Raw genomic sequence first — 17,606 nt, 5'->3', positions numbered from 1 at the left:
AAGAAAAATTGCACGTTCGGCGTGATTATGTGAGGTTTCAGGAGGAGGAGCAGGAGGAGGAGGATGAATATTATACACAGATTGATGAAGCAAAAAGGTCCCCGTTTTGGATGGTGATAGAGAACGATGCTTCCATCCGCGGGTGCAGCCTACGTATTGCTTACGTATCGCTGCTGTCCGCTGGTGGAGAAGAGAAGTCTGGGGAAATCCAGGCTTTGTTCATCTTGATGAGTGTTAGCCTGTCGGCACTGTCGGTTGACAGGCGGGTACGCTTATCCGTGATGATTCCCCCAGCCACACTAAACACACTCTCTGACAAGACGCTAGCCGCAGGACAAGCAAGCACCTCCAGGGCATACAGCGCGAGTTCAGGCCACGTGTCCAGCTTCAACACCTAGTAGTTGTAGGGGGCAGAGGCGTCACCGAGGACGGTGCTGCAATCGGCTACGTACTCCCTCACCATCCTTTTACAGTGCTCCCGCCAACTCAGCCTTGACTGGGGACCGGTGACACAGTCTTGCTGGGGAGCCATAAAGCTGTCAAAGGCCTTAGAGAGTGTTCCCCTGCCTGCGCTGTACATGCTGCCTGATCTCTGCGCCTCCCCTGCTACCTGGGCCGCGGAAATGCGCCTTCGGCCACTAGCGCTGTTGGATGGGAAGTTTACCATCAGTTTGTCCACCAGCGCACTGTGGTATAGCATCATTCTCGAACTCCTTTCCTCTTCGGGAATGAGAGTGCAAAGGCTTTCCTTATACCGTGGATCGAGCAGTGTGTACACCCAGTAATCCGTAGTGGCCAGAATGCGTGTAACGCGAGGGTCACGAGAAAGGCATCCTAACATGAAGTCAGCCATGTGTGCCAGGGTACCTGTACGCAACACATGGCTGTCCTCACTCGGAAGATCACTTTCAGGATCCTCCTCCTCCTCCTCCTCCTCCTCCTCTGGCCATACACGCTGAAAGGATGACAGGCAAGCTGCATCTGTACCCTCAGCAGTGGGCCAAGCTGTCTCTTCCCCCTCCTCCTCATGCTCCTCCCCCTCCTCCTCAACGCGCTGAGATATAGACATGAGGGTGCTCTGACTATCCAGCGACATACTGTCTTCCCCCGCCTCCGTTTCTGATTCCAAAGCATCTGCCTTTATGCTTTGCAGGGAACTTCTCAAGAGGCATAGCAGAGGAATGGTGACGCTAATGATTGCAGCATCCCCGCTCACCATCTGGGTAGACTCCTCAAATTTTCCAAGGACCTGGCAGATGACTGCCAACCAGGCCCACTCTTCTGTAAATAATTGAGGAGGCTGACTCCCACTGCACCGCGCAAGTTGGAGTTGGTATTCCACTATAGCTCTACGCTGCTCATAGAGTCTGGCCAACATGTGGAGCGTAGAGTTCCACTGTGTGGGCACATCGCACAGCAGTCGGTGCACTGGCAGAATAAACCGATGTTGCAGGGTCTGCAGGGTGGCAGCGTGCGTGTGGGATTTGCGGAAATGTGCGCAGAGCCGGCGCACCTTTCCGAGCAGGTATGACAAGTGGGGGTAGCTTTTCAGAAAGCGCTGAACCACCAAATTAAAGACATGGGCCAGGCATGGCACGTGCGTGAGGCTGCCGAGCTGCAGAGCCGCCACCAGGTTACGGCCGTTGTCACACACGACCATGCCCGGTTGGAGGCTCAGCGGCGCAAGCCAGCGGTCGGTCTGCTCTGTCAGACCCTGCAGCAGTTCGTGGGCCGTGTGGCTCTTCTCTCCTAAGCTGAGTAGTTTCAGCACGGCCTGCTGACGCTTGCCCACCGCTGTGCTGCCACGCCGCGTGACACCGACTGCTGGCGACGTGCTGCTGCTGACACATCTTGATTGCGAGACAGAGGTTGCGTAGGAGGAGGAGGAGGGTGGTTTAGTGGAGGAAGCATACACCCCCGCAGATACCACCACCGAGCTGGGGCACGCAATTCGGGGGGTGGGTAGGACGTGAGCGGTCCCAGGCTCTGACTCTGTCCCAGCCTCCACTAAATTCACCCAATGTGCCGTCAGGGAGATATAGTGGCCCTGCCCGCCTGTGCTTGTCCCTGTGTCTGTTGTTAAGTGGACCGTGGCAGTAACCGCGTTGGTGAGGGCGCGTACAATGTTGCGGGAGACGTGGTCGTGCAGGCCTGGGACGGGACATCGGGAAAAGTAGTGGCGACTGGGAACCGAGTAGCGCGGGGCCGCCGCTGCCATCATGCTTTTGAAAGCCTCCATTTCCACAAGCCTATACGGCAGCATCTCTAGGCTGATCAATTTTGCAATGTGCACGTTTAACGCTTGAGCGTGCGGGTGCGTGGCGTAGTACTTGCGCTTGCGCTCAAACTGTGGCGCTAGCGACGTCTGGACGCTACGCTGAGAGACATTGCTGGATGGGGCCGAGGACAGCGGAGGTGAGGGTGTGGGTGCAGGCCAGGAGACGGTACTGCCTGTGTCCTCAGAGGGGGGTTGGATCTCAGTGGCAGGTTGGGGCACAGGGGGAGAGGCAGTGGTGCAAACCGGAGGCGGTGAACGGGCATCGTCCCACCTTGTGGGGTGCTTGGCTATCATATGTCTGCGCATGCTGGTGGTGGTGCCTCCCCAGCTGATCTTGGCGCGACAAAGGTTGCACACCACTGTTCGTCGGTCGTCAGGCGTCTCTGTGAAAAACTGCCACACCGTAGAGCACCTTGACCTCTGCAGGGTGGCATGGCGCGAGGGGGCGCTTTGGGAAACAGTTGGTGGATTATTCGGTCTGGCCCTGCCTCTACCCCTGGCCACCGCACTGGCTCGGCCTGTGCCCACACCCTGACTTGGGCCTCCGCGTCCTCGCCCGCGTCCACGTCCTATAGGCCTACCCCTACCCTTCAGCATGGTGTAGTAGCAGTAGTGCAGAAACAGAACGCTGTAATTAAATGTGCCGCTTATTGGCCTGTGGTTGGAGGCTGACTTCGTTTACGGAACCCCAGGAAATAATTTGGCGCACGCCTGCTGTAACACTTAGCTGGCTGCTTATTTATTTTGAGAAATACTACCCCCAGCAGACACGGACCCAGAACACTGAGCAGAGTGACAGGCAGGCCAAATAGATTTTTTCCAAATATTTTTTTCTAAAGGACCACTGCGTATATTCAATCTATAATATGTCTTCTGGCCCTGACACACAATTCTGTCCCTTATGTGTGTGTCACGGAACTGCAGTGTTGCACTGTTATTAACTGCAACAGACCTGTGATTTCAGAGCCAGGAAATAATTTGGCGCAAGCCTGCTGTAACACTTAGCTGGCTGCGTATTTATTTTGAGAAATACTACCCCCAGCACACACGGACCCAGAACACTGAGCACAGTGACAGGCAGGCCAAAAAGATTTTTTCCAAATATTTTTTTCTAAAGGACCACTGCGTATATTCAATCTATAATATATGTCTTCTGGCCCTGCCTACACAATTCTATCCCTGGAGTATTACTGCAGGGCGCAATGCTCTGCACGGCCGATATACAAAAAAAAAAAAAAAAAGTGCAACACTGCAAAAAGCAGCCTCCACACTACTGCACACGGTTAGATGTGGCCCTAAGAAGGACCGTTGGGGTTCTTGAAGCCTACACTAACTCCTAACACTCTCCCTACAGCAGCTCCAACACGATACCACTGTCCCTCAGCTATCTCACAACGCATCTGAGGCGAGCCGCGGGAGGAGCCGATTTTTATACTCGGGTGACACCTGATCTCCCCAGCCACTCACTGCAGGGGGGTGGTATAGGGCTTGAACGTCGCAGGGGGAAGTTGTAATGCCTTCCCTGTCTTTCAATTGGCCAGAAAAGCGCGCTAACGTCTCAGAGAGGAAAGTGAAAGTAACCCGAACATCGCGTGGTACTCGTTACGAGTAACGAGCATCTCGAACACCCTAATACTCGAACGAGTATCAAGCTCGGACGAGTACGTTCGCTCATCTCTAATTATCATGCTTATGAAGCATCACAAGGTTACTCCATGCAATTTTTAAAATAAAAGCTGTGGTCCTCCCCACACATTAAATGTTATATAGACTTTGACTTTTTTTCAAATACTGTTCTGGACATGTATTGGTTTGGATATTGGCAGTCCGAAATGGGTTCTAGTCATCATCATCTTAGATGTTTCAATTCAATTTATTAATAATAGAAAAATATGGCTAAATCTATTTCAAAAGTTGAGAACTTGACATTATAAAACAAACAAACATCATTAAAACATAATAATATTATTACCATATAATGAAACATTCCAATATACTTTATTACGCTGTTAGAGGATGTCAAACAATGCAAACAACGAAGAATGGATATACTTATTTCTGTTTATAATGTACTGTGTCAAGACTGAAAACATGAGCATATGGTGGATCAATCCAAATTGCATGAAAAAATATGTAATGCTTTTCTCAGTGAATTAATGATAAGACAGAAAAATACTGAGTATTAAAAGTGCTAACTATTCACTTTCCCACACCTTATGTTTTGTTATGCTTTGTTAATGCTGCTAGCAATACTGAGATATACATTAAAATGATAGAAAATAACATTAAAGGCTTTTACCCACTGGCGATAAGTTTTTTAGTAATGCGAGAGTGAGGGAAAATGCATGATTATGAAACCAATGATTTTCAATGGTTTCATTCTAATTTGTTGTGTTCCCTCAAGCCTTGCTGCGCTACAAAAAATCTACGATATTGCCAATTGCTTTGAACTGGGCCGGGGCCGCATTGAAATCAATGGGAGAAGAGTGCGAAACAGGAAACCTCATAGTGAGGAGAGAGAGGGGGCGGAGCTACAGGGGATCTCCTACATATCTCCCTATAGTTGGAGAGATAGGGGGCGGGCTAGAGGGCTTTCCAAGGATTTCAGAAGAGCAGATTTTAGTAGATTTAGAAAGAGGGTAGGAAAAATCCAATGGCTGGATTTTTTAAAGAACAGAAATGTCCAAGAAGGTTGGGAAATATTGTGAAATGAGATTTTCAAAGCACAATTGTTAACAATCCCTAAAAGGAGGAAGAATGGGAAGCATTTACAGAGACCAGGATGGATGAACACAGAATTTAAATATATATATAAAAAAAGGAAGAAAAATGTTTATCAAATGGAAAGAGGGGGTAAACATCTAAAGAAGAATATAATGCAGTCTGTAGAAACTGTAGTACAAGTTTTAGAAAAGCTAAAACTAATAATTAGAGATGAGCGAGCATACTCGCTAAGGGCAATTACTCGATTGAGCAATGCCCTTAGCGAGTACCTGCCCGCTCGGAAGAAAAGATTCGGCTGCCGGCGGTGGGCGGGGAGCTGGGGGGGAGAGCGGGGAGGAACGAAGGGGAGATCTCTCTCTGCCTCTCTCCCCTTGCTCACCGCCGCAACTCACCTGTCACCCGCGCCGGCAGCCGAATCTTTTCTTCCGAGTGGGGAGATACTCGCTAAGGACAATGCTCGCTTGAGTAATTGTCCTTAGCGAGTATGCTCGCTCATCTCTACTAATAATGAATTGAGGCTTGCGACAGAGGCCAAAAGCAATAAGAAAGGATTTGGGGGATATATCAAAAAGAAAAGTAATAAATGCTATAGGATTTTTACAGGATGAAAATAGTGAATAGGTTATAGATTACAGTATGTTGAGAAGGCCTATTTTGTATCTGTTTTCTCTCTGAAAGTTAATGTAACATTAACTGATCTTCCTGTTATAGGGGAAATAAAAGAATGCATGCTATCTATAAAAAAGGAGATGGTGAGGGAACACTTAGCAAATGTAAATGAATTCAAGTCTTCAGGTCCAGATGAATTACATCCTAGGATACTGAAGAAAGCAGCAGATGTGTTTGCTGAACCATTAGCCATAATCTTTGAAAATTCTTAGAAAACAGGAGAAGTTCTAGTCATTATTTTTTCTTTGAAGAATACCTTCAGCATGAAGTCCCCTGATGAATTTCCTACTGGCTGCTTTCACAAGTAATTCAGTAAATATAAATTTCTAAACAAAGACATCACCTCATTCCAGCATTGAGTTGTAATGGACAACTTTTTTATCCCTGGAACTAGACTGAAAGTGCTAGTACTGTGTATCCAATTGCAGATTGTAATAGGAGTGTTAGAGCGGGCCGCCCTAGACCCATGACTCCAGAGGGGTTCACAGCCACCCAAACTGCCCATATTATAATGTGCTGCAAGTGCGTGGCCACTGTAAAAAAAACAAAAAAAAAAACAAACAGCTATACTCACCTGTGTCACTCCTCCTGGTCTTGGTCTTTGCAGTTCATGCCACTAGTTCCCAGTAGGCCAATGACATGACAAACACATTGTCAGGTGATCGCTATGACTGGTCATAGCATTCATGTTACGTGGAAGTTAGAAGGCACCCAGTGACATGTACTGTAGATACAGGTGAGTATAGCTGTTTTTTAATTATTATTTTGTCTATAAAGGGCATTTTTTTTTATTAAAAGGAACTATGAGAGGCATTATTACTAAATGGAGCCATGTGGGGTATTATTATTACATGGGGACTAAGTGGGGCATTTTTATTGAACAGGTCAAATGGGGCATTATAATTAAAGTAACCAAGTGGGGCATTATTATTAAATGGGGACAAGTGGTGCATTATTACTAAAAGGGGACACATGGGAAATTATTATTAAATGGCCCAAATGGGGCATTATTATTAAACAAGCCAGGTGGAGCATTATTACTAAATAGGGTCAAGTGGGGCATTATTATGAAATGGGCCAAGTGAGTAATTATTATTATATGGGTCCTTAAGGGACATTATTACTAAATGGGGTGGAGTGAGTATTATTATTACATGGGGCCATGAGGGGCAATAGCGCATTATTATTGAACATAGTATTATTACTAAACAAAGCAATGAAGGGCATTATTATTTAGGATAGCATTACTACTAAATGAGGTCATGGGGGCAATAGGACATTATTCTTAAATGGGACATTATTATTACATAAGAGCAATAACAGCAATGATTATGTTAGTAGACCATGAGGCACATTGGGGCATTATTAAAAACGACATTATTAGAAAACAAGACCATGAGGGGCATCATTATTGAGGTGAATAAATAAGTCACTATCACTTACTTGGGGCACTTTTATTTTGTAGGGACTACAGAGAGCACAAAAATGGATACTATTACTGTGTGAGGCACCATGGGTGGCATTATTATTACCTAGGGCACTACAGATGTGGAAAGTGTGTAGAAGGTCAAGGCCAGGTGTTAACAAATGCAATCCTATGCAGACGGCCGCGATTTGGCTGCACGAGATCTCGCGCGGCAAACAAATCGCGGCATGCTCTATTGCACATCACAGAGCCGGAGCTGCGGGTGAGTACGCGCTGGTCCCTGCAGGCGCTCGGGTCGGGTCCCGCGGCGAGACCCACCCATCTGCAGGCGGCCTTAATTCAGGTCATCTACTTGTCCTCTGGTCTATCCATGACAAGTACACAACAATCGACAATTCTACTTGCTGTGTTAGTAGTGTCATTCACTTGAGAAAATAACTTCAGAGGACAATGCATCTTGATTTGTGACTTCACAGGAGACAGCCTGTTGGAAAAAATGAGCCTAAAAAATATCAACATAAAATCTTTATTCCTTCGTGTTAGCAATGCTAAAAATAAAATCTGTTCTCTTTTGCTGTTGTCTAATGTGTTAGCACTAATACTGTCAAGCAGAAAACAGAGCAAGAAAATTGTTTAGAAATTCTAGCACAAATAAAAGTATTGTTATTTAATAGGGATGAGCGAACGTGTCCGTTACGGACACATCCGCACCCGGACACCGGCTTTGCCGAACACTGCAGTGTTCGCGCGTAAGTGTCCGGGTGCCGCCGGGGGGCGGGGAGATGCGCGGCGGCGCGGGCGGCAGTAGCGGGGAACAGGGGGGAGCCCTCTCTCTCTCCCTCTCCCCCCCACTCCCCGCCGCACCCCCCCGCGCTGCCACGGCGGCCCCCGAACTTTTTCGCCCGAACACTGAAGTGTTCGCAAAGTTCGGTGTTCGGGCGAAAAAGGGGCGGAGCCGAACGTGTTCGCTCATCTCTATTATTTAACCTAAATATACTAAATGAGCAAATATTATGTGTTTATGTTACATTATATCCATATATTGTGCAGAATATCGAATAGATGTAAACGTCTTTGACAAAGCTACCCAAATTTTCACTGAAAATGGTATTCTAGAGGGGCAGGTCTCGCAAAGAAGATTGTAAAAAGATGCACCATGGTGCAGAGGGCTTGTCAAATCCAGCAGAAGAAAATAGAAATATTAGTATGTGGATCATCGGCACAACATATATACCTGTCAGTAGCTGCAACCTTCATGGACAGACAAGCAGAGAGTCACCATAGTAGATCCAACACAAGTGTGGAAAAGCAAGGGATTTGTGACATAGCTCAACAGATGGATCAAGACACTGGCATATTGTTGAACCTGTAATTGGACAGACAATGTGTTTCAGCTCAGAATTAGCATCTTCTTTGGGCCATTACAGACAGAACAATGACATCACCAAAATATACGACCCTATTAGTTAAGTGATAATCCAGAACATGTAACACCATTAAGAATAAGTCGATACAAAAACATATAAAAACGCATTCAAATCAATATCAGGAGTGTTAAAAAATTATGTACTTAAATTGTGTTGAGTGAACCAGAACAGTCAAACCCTGTTTTGGATCAAACTTTGCTAAAAGTTCAGTTTGGCGTGGAAATACAAATCTTGGGCTGCTTGTCTCTGCTGGACTTCATTAAAGAAAAAGGAATAAGAAGAGGAAGCAAAAAGAAGAAGGAAGTATGAATGAAAAAGAAGGAAAGTATGAAAAGTATAAATAGATGCAAATATATGCAAATCCTACTCTTAAATTGATTGGAGGACACAACATATTTTATATAACTATATTAAAATTGCAAAATTCATATACTAGCTAAGCAATTCCCAAGCATTTCCAGCATTTAGCTAATAAAAGAGACATGGTGGGGTGGGTTCCAGAGATTTACCTCTTTGATATCCAGGAATGCCAAAGGTTATTCTTCTTCAAACACAAGGCTGGATCCAACATTGTGTGAATTATTCAAAATATTTATTTTTAGACGAAAACAGTTACAGTTTGAAAAAGAATAGCTTTTGAATTCTGGCATTCCTGGATGTCAAACGGGGGAAGAGGAATCTCTGAAACCTACCCCCAACCTGGTGAGATCTCTGTTGTTTCACCATTTTAGTTTTTAATATCGTATTTTAAGCACTCTGAGTGTAGGGTTTTATTGGTTGCTGTTTTATTTGTTTTTAACACTGAGTTTCACCAAAGACTTGGATTACTTCCTCATGCTCTCCTTTTTGGGATGTTAGGGTGACAAAGTGTTTTTAGCTACACTCCATCAAGGACCACAGTTGTAGCAGCCTGCCAGGATGTGTGGCAGTCTATACTAAGTGAGTCTGTTCCTTTTATTTTGTTTTATCTTTGTTTTTATCCCTGAATGCTGTATTGCTTTTAAAAAGTTATATGAGGAACAGGGAGGTGATCAAAAGACAAAAAAAGAGAAAAAAAAAATTCTTTACTAACCCCCTATAGACTTTTTAAATCCTGCTTTAGTGGGCTTTAATCCCCAGGGCCGTAAAAACACACTAACCATGGGAATTAAAGCCACATAGGTTGAGGATACCGGTGATCGCATAAAGGTGAATGAAAAGTAAATAAAAGTTAAAGATTAAGCGAGTGCGAGTGCTCAGAAGGGCTCGCACCTCAGGAAATTTAAAATCCCTCTGCTCCAGGCTAGCATGTGTAGCCGAGAGCAGAGAGATATCACCATGTGTGCTGTTCCCGGTCACATAATCTCTGTTATCCAATAGATAATGATGATCATTTAAAGCAAAAAAAGGGTAAAAAAAAGAGAAAAAAAAAGTTTAAAAAGTTTACGTTTCATCTTCCCTCACAAATCATATCCATGAGGGGAGATGAAATTACGTACCTAAGGCCCCCAGATTTATCCATGGACCTTACCCCGGCTTCAGCGCACGCACCCGTTACCAGAATGGATTGCCGGGGTAATTTAAAATCTCCCTGCTCCTGGTTACGAAACATACCCGAGAGACTAGAGATTTCATGGAGGGCCATGGTACGCAGTTCTTTGTCACGTGATCACCGTTATGATCTCCGCTGGTAAAAAAAGATAGGACAGCGAGTGCCAACTTGCCTGTCAGCTATGTGCTGCGGTGCTGTCCATGGTGCTGACCACAGGCTCCTATGGGAGCCAAGGCAGCACTCTGCTTGCAACGTGGACAAGTGAATGGGCTGCTTGCGGAGCATGGATTATGAATTTTCTGTTGTTCTCTAATTGCCTTTGTACAGGCCTTCTGTAACTGGAGACATTTCGACTGTCACCTAGCCATGTCCTGGTTCATCTTACAGATTATTTTCAGCTGCGAGATAAGCATTTATATAACCATTAATTATATTGATCCATATGTTTGTGTTCAACAAAACTGGTTTTTAACAAAGGTCACTTTGTCTTAAAGAAACTCTGTTACCTACTTTTAGCTGTATACGCTAAGCTTATGGGTTGAAAGTAGGTGACCCATTAAATGTAAGTGTTAAACTTTCCTCCCCTGTTGTTTCCCCTGGTGTGAGCCCTGAAAGTTGCCACTGTAGTGCATTAAACTAAATAGTCCTCCCATTATAAAATAAGAACGAGCGGACTACTTAGTATGCTGCTCAATGCATTGAGTGGTGACTTTCAGGGCTCACATTGAGGGAACAACCAGGAGGGTAAATATAACACATCCTCGGATTCGGCGGGTCACTTACTTTCATCGCATAACCTTAGCTTGTAGGGCTAACAGTAGATGACAGATACTCTTTCAGTCCAACAGCTCACAAATGATTTGTACATTTTGTTATAAGGCTACAACCTACGATATGACAGAACATGGACATATTTTATAGCAAATATAATACAAATACTCATAACAGCAAATATTAGAAAATGCCTCTATTATTATTAGTAGTAGTAGAAGTAGTATTACATTTTCTCCTTACTGTAAATTACAGATTAGAAAATAGTATCATTAAGAAGCTAGATGCCCATATAAAAGTATAAATTCAAAGAACTTGAAGCTTTACATCAATTGAACCATCTTTTGGTTTATAATAAAAATAAAACAATATTCCAGCTTTACCAAATAAGTCCTATTCTTTGCATCATGACACGTTCTACAATATTCCAATCTACTTTTTGTATGAATTCTTTACAATTTTCAAGATTCCTGAATGCAGTCAATAAACAAGAACCTTAAAGGGGTTGTCTCATGAAAGCATGTGGGGTTATGCACTTCTGTATGGCCATATTAATGCACTTTGTAATATACATCGTGCATTAAATATGAGCCATACAGAAGTTATTCACTTACCTGTTCCGTTGCTGGCGTCCTCGTCTCCATGGATCCGTCTAAAATCGCCTCTTCTGGCGATTTTAGACGCGCTTGCGCTGTGCGGTCTTCTGCCTTCTGAATGAGGCCGCTCGTGCCGGAGAGCTGCTCCTTGTAGCTCCGCCCCGTCACGTGTGCCGATTCCAGCCAATCAGGAGGCTGGAATCGGCAATGGACCTCACAGTGAAGATCCCGGCGGCCATCTTACTAAGGTAAGTAAGAAGAAGGAAGAAGTCGCCGCAGCGCGGGGATTCGGGTAAGTACTACCCGGTTTTTTTTTTTAACACATGCATCGGGTTTGTCTCGCGCCGAACGGGGGGCCTATTGAATAAAAAAAAAACCGTTTCGGCGTGAGACAACCCCTTTAATTGTTTACTTCCAAAAGATAACCATCTGTTCTGGGTATGTGATAGGCACACAGGTACAAAACACAGCTCTACGGGCTCTTTCAGATGTTCATAATATAGATCCATAATACGGTTGTATTAAAGATGGAATTGCATTAGTATGTCATCAGTATGTCTATAATGCTTGGACAGATCAGTGACAACAGAAGATCTGGCCGCCAAAGGACATGATGGCTTGATACTGTCAAAGCTGATACTGGCATGGATATCACACAACTGAAAGAAGCAGGGCAATACCGAAAAACATGGAGGGTTGGAACCTTTAGGGTCACAAAGGATAGTGAATGACTAAACAGCTAACAACAAGAACAGTATTTTATCTCTATTTGCCTCCGTATTTGTTTTCATTGGTTTTATTTCTTAATAGGAAAAAAAAACAAGTCCATAGGAGATAGTGCCAGTAAATGCAAACACAGAAGCAAATACAAATTAAATACTGAAAAAAATATGGATTCAATACTAAAGAGGAAGATGGAGGTGGGTCAGTGTGTATGGTCAGCCCTACATAGGCAATGACACTCAGGAGGAGAAAGACAATGAAGAGGAAGAAGAGGTGGAAGATGATGAGGTGCTGGATCCAACATGAATAGGCCTGAAGAGTCATGATAGCAGCTCGCAGGGGATGAGTTAGTGGAGGACATTGCGGGGCAGCACCATGCTAAGATAGGGAGCAGGGTATCACAGAGAAACATATGGGGTGTACAGTCACCATCAGCTGATAGAGTTGCAGCAAGATCAGGACAACAATTAAGTCTGGTCACAGGACTTGTGCAGCCTCTGCATTCTTTGAAACTGCACATGATGACAGAAGAGTGGTCATCTGTAAGATCTGCAGTGACAGTTTAAAACTTGTCACGAATGTAAACAACCTCAAAACAAGTATGACCATCATTGTTGTCTGCCTGCTGGAAGAGATGCTGCAGGGCCTCAGGGACAATGTTGTGTTGTTGTCACAGGAGTAGAACAAAGGGATACCAATTAGAGAGGAGCGAGCACCAAAATGCTCGGGTGCTCGTTACTCGGGACGAAATTATCGCGATGCTCGAGGGTTCATTTCGAGTAACGAACCCCATTGAAGTCAATGGGCGACCCGAGCATTTTTATATATCGCCGATGCTCGCTAAGGTTTTCATTTGTGAAAATCTGGGCAATTCAAGAAAGTGATGGGAACGACACAGCAACGGATAGGGCAGGCGAGGGGCTACATGTTGGGCTGCATCTCAAGTTCCCAGGTCCCACTATTAAGCCACAATACTGGCAAGAGTGCCCCCCCCTCCCAACAACTTTTACTTCTGAAAATCCCTCATTAGCAATGCATACCTTAGCTAAGCACCACACTATCTCCAACAAAGCACAATCACTGCCTGCATGACACTCCGCTGCCACTTCTCCTGGGTTACATGCTGCCCAACCCCCCCCCCCCCCCCCCCGCACGACCCAGTGTCCACAGCACACACCAAAGTGTCCCTGCGCAGCCTTCAGCTGCCCTCATGCCACGCCACCCTCATGTCTATTTATAAGTGCGTCTGCCATGAGGAGGAACCGCAGGCACACACTGCAGAGGGTTGGCACGGCTAGGCAGCGACCCTCTTTAAAAGTGGCAGGACGATAGCCCACAATGCTGTACAGAAGCAATGAGAAATATAATCCTGTGCCACCGCCATCAGGAGCTGCACACGTGGGCATAGCAATGGGGAACCTATGTGCCACACACTATTCATTCTGTCAAGGTGTCTGCATGCCCCAGTCAGACCGCGGTTTTTTATAAATAGTCACAGGCAGGTACAACTCCGCAATGGGAATTCCGTGCGGACCCACAGCATGGGTGGCTCCCTGGAACCCACCGGCGGTACATAAATATATCCCATTGCAGTGCCCAACACAGCTGATGTAACGTCAGCTGTAATGCAGGTGGGCAAAAAATTAATTGGATTACACTGTAGGCGAGGGCCCCAAAAAATTGGTGTACCAACAGTACTAATGTACGTCAGAAAAATTGCCCATGCCCAACCAAGTGGGCAGGTGAAACCCATTAAACGCTTTGGTTAATGTGGCTTAATTTGTAACTAGGCCTGGAGGCCGCCCAGTTAAAATAAAAATTGTTTACAAAAATTATATGACTGAGTCTTGTGGGCCTAAGAAAAATTGCCCGTTCGGCGTGATTACGTCAGGTTTCAGGAGGAGGAGCAGGAGGAGGAGGATGAATATTATACACAGATTGATGAAGCTAAAAGGTCCACGTTTTTGATGGTGATAGAGAACAATGCTTCTATCCGCGGGTGCAGCCTACGTATTGTTTAGGTATCGCTGCTGTCCGCTGGTGGAGAAGAGAAGTCTGGGGAAATCCAGGCTTTGTTCATCTTGATGAGTGTAAGCCTGTCGGCACTGTCGGTTGACAGGCGGGTACGCTTATCTGTGATGATTCCCCCAGCCGCACTAAACACCCTCTCTGACAAGACGCTAGCCGCAGGACAAGCAATCACCTCCAGGGCATACAGCGCGAGTTCAGGCCACGTGTCCAGCTTCGACACCCAGTAGTTGTAGGGGGCAGAGGCGTCACGGAGGACGGTCGTGCGATCGGCTACGTACTCCCTCACCATCCTTTTACAGTGCTCCCGCCGACTCAGCCTTGACTGGGGAGCGGTGACACAGTCTTGCTGGGGAGCCAGAAAGCTGTCAAAGGCCTTAGAGAGTGTTCCCCTGCCTGTGCTGTACATGCTGCCTGATCTCTGCGCCTCCCCTGCTACCTGGCCCTCGGAACTGCGCCTTCTGCCACTAGCGCTGTCGGATGGGAATTTTACCATCAGTTTGTCCGCCAGGGTCCTGTGGTAGAGCATCACTCTCGAACCCCTTTCCTCTTCGGGTATGAGAGTGGAAAGGTTCTCCTTATACCGTGGGTCGAGCAGTGTGTACACCCAGTAATCCGTAGTGGCCAGAATGCATGTAACGCGAGGGTCACGAGAAAGGCATCCTAACATGAAGTTAGCCATGTGTGCCAGGGTACCTGTACGCAACACATGGCTGTCCTCACTAGGAAGATCACTTTCAGGATCCTCCTCCTCCTCAGGCCATACACGCTGAAAGGATGACAGGCAAGCAGCATGGGTACCCTCAGCAGTGGGCCAAGCTGTCTCTTCCCCCTCCTCCTCATCCTCCTCATGTTCCTCCTCCTCCTCCTCAACGCGCTGAGATATAGACAGGAGGGTGCTCTGACTATCCAGCAACATACTGTCTTCCCCCGGCTCTGTTTCCGAGCGCAAAGCGTCTGCCTTTATGCTTCTCAAGAGGCATAGCAGAGGAATGGTGACACTAATGATTGCAGCATCGCCGCTCACCATCTGGGTAGACTCCTCAACGTTTCCAAGGACCTGGCAGATGTCTGCCAACCAGGCCCACTCTTCTGTAAAGAATTGAGGAGGCTGACTCCCACTGCGCCGCCCATGTTGGAGTTGGTATTCCACTATAGCTCTACGCTGCTCATAGAGCCTGGCCAACATGTGGAGCGTAGAGTTCCACTGTGTGGGCACGTCGCACAGCAGTCGGTGCACTGGCAGATGAAACCGATGTTGCAGGGTGCGCAGGGTGGCAGCGTCCGTGTGGGACTTGCGGAAATGTGCGCAGAGCCGGCGAACCTTTCCGAGCAGGTCTGACAAGCATGGGTAGCTTTTCAGAAAGCGCTGAACCACCAAATTAAAGACGTGGGCCAGGCATGGCTCGTGCGTGAGGCTGCCGAGCTGCAGAGCCGCCACCAGGATACGGCCGTTGTCATACACGACCATGCCCGGTTGGAGGCTCAGCGGCGCAAGCCAGCGGTCGGTCTGCTCTGTCAGACCCTGCAGCAGTTCGTGGGCCGTGTGCCTCTTATCTCCTAAGCTGAGTAGTTTCAACACGGCCTGCTGACGCTTGCCCACCGCTGTGCTGCCATGCCGCGCGACACCGACTGCTGGCGACGTGCTGCTGCTGACACATCTTGATTGTGAGACAGAGGTTGTGTAGGAGGAGGACGAGGAGGAGGAGGGTAGTTTAGTGGAGGAAGCATACACCGCCACAGATACCACCATCGAGCTGGGGCCTGCAATTCTGGGGGTGGGTAGGACGTGAGCGGTCCCAGGCTCTGACTCTGTCCCAGCCTCCACTAAATTCACCCAATGTGCCGTCAGGGAAATACAGTGGCCCTGCCCGCCTGTGCTTGTCCACGTGTCCGTTGTTAAGTGGACCTTGCCAGTAACCGCGTTGGTGAGGGCGCGTACAATGTTGCGGGAGACGTGGTCGTGCAGGGCTGGGACAGCACATTGGGAAAAGTAGTGGCGACTGGGAACTGAGTAGCGTGGGGCCGCCGCCGCCATCATACTTTTGAAAGACTCCGTTTCCACAACCCTATACGGCAGCATCTCTAGGCTGATAAATTTGGCTATGTGCACGTTTAACGCTTGAGCGTGCGGGTGCGTGGCGGCGTACTTGCGCTTGCGCTCCAACACTTGCGCTAGCGACGGCTGAATGGTGCGCTGACAGACATTGGTGGATGGGGCCGAGGACAGCGGAGGTGAGGGTGTGGGTGCAGGCCAGGAGATGGTAGTGCCTGTGCCCTGAGAGGGGGGTTGGATCTCAGTGGCAGGTTGGGGCACAGGGGGGGAGTCAGCGGTGCAAACCGGAGGCGGTGAACGGCCTTCGTCCCACCTTGTGGGGTGCTTGGCCATCATATGTCTGCGCATGCTGGTGGTGGTGAGGCTGGTGGTGGTGGCTCCCCGGCTGATCTTGGCGCGACAAAGGTTGCACACCACTGTTCGTCGGTCGTCTGCACTCTCAGTGAAAAACTGCCAGACCTTAAAGCACCTCGGCCTCTGCAGGGTGGCATGGCGCGAGGGGGCGCTTTGGGAAACAGTTGGTGGATTATTCGGTCTGGCCCTGCCTCTACCCCTGCCCACCGCACTGCCTCTTCCAACCTGCCCTGCTGCTGCCCTTGTCTCCCCCTCTGAAGACCTGTCCTCAGTAGACGTAGCAAACCAGGTGGGGTCAGTCACCTCATCATCCTGCTGCTCTTCCTCCGATCCTCTGTGCGCTCCTCCCTCGGACTTACTCCAATTACTACTACCTGAGTGATAGACAACTGTGTCTCATCATCATCGTCCTCCTCACCCACTGAAAGGTCTTGAGACAGTTGCCGGAAGTCCCCAGCCTCATCCTCCGGACCCCAGGAACTTTCAAAAGGTTGGGCATTGGTCACGACAAACTCCTCCGGTGGGAGAGGAACCATTGCTGCCCATTCTGGGCAGGGGCCTGGGAACAGTTCCGGGGAGTCTGCCTGCTCCTCAGAATGTGTCATTGTAATGGAGTGAGGAGGCTGGGAGGAAGGAGGAGCAGCAGCCAGAGGATTCAGAGTTGCAGCAGTGGACGGTGCAGAACTCTGGGTGGACGATAGATTGCTGGATGCACTTTCTGCCATCCACAACAGGACCTGCTCACACTGCTCATTTTCTAATAAAGGTCTACCGCATGGACCCATTAATTGTGAGATGAATGTGGGGACACCAGAAACGTGCCTCTCTCCTAATCCCGCAGCAGTCGGCTGCAATACACCTGTATCAGGAGCTCGGCCTGTGCCCACACCCTGACTTGGGCCTCCGCGTCCTCGCCCGCGTCCACGTCCTCTAGGCCTACCCCTACCCCTCAGCATGGTGTATTACCAGTAGTGCAGAAACAGAACGCTGTAATTAAATGTGCCGCTTATTGGCCTGTGGTTG

This window comes from Eleutherodactylus coqui, chromosome 10 (assembly GCF_035609145.1).
Source record: "Eleutherodactylus coqui strain aEleCoq1 chromosome 10, aEleCoq1.hap1, whole genome shotgun sequence".
In the NCBI taxonomy this organism is placed as follows: domain Eukaryota; kingdom Metazoa; phylum Chordata; class Amphibia; order Anura; family Eleutherodactylidae; genus Eleutherodactylus; species Eleutherodactylus coqui.
This window is presented reverse-complemented; position numbering follows the sequence as displayed.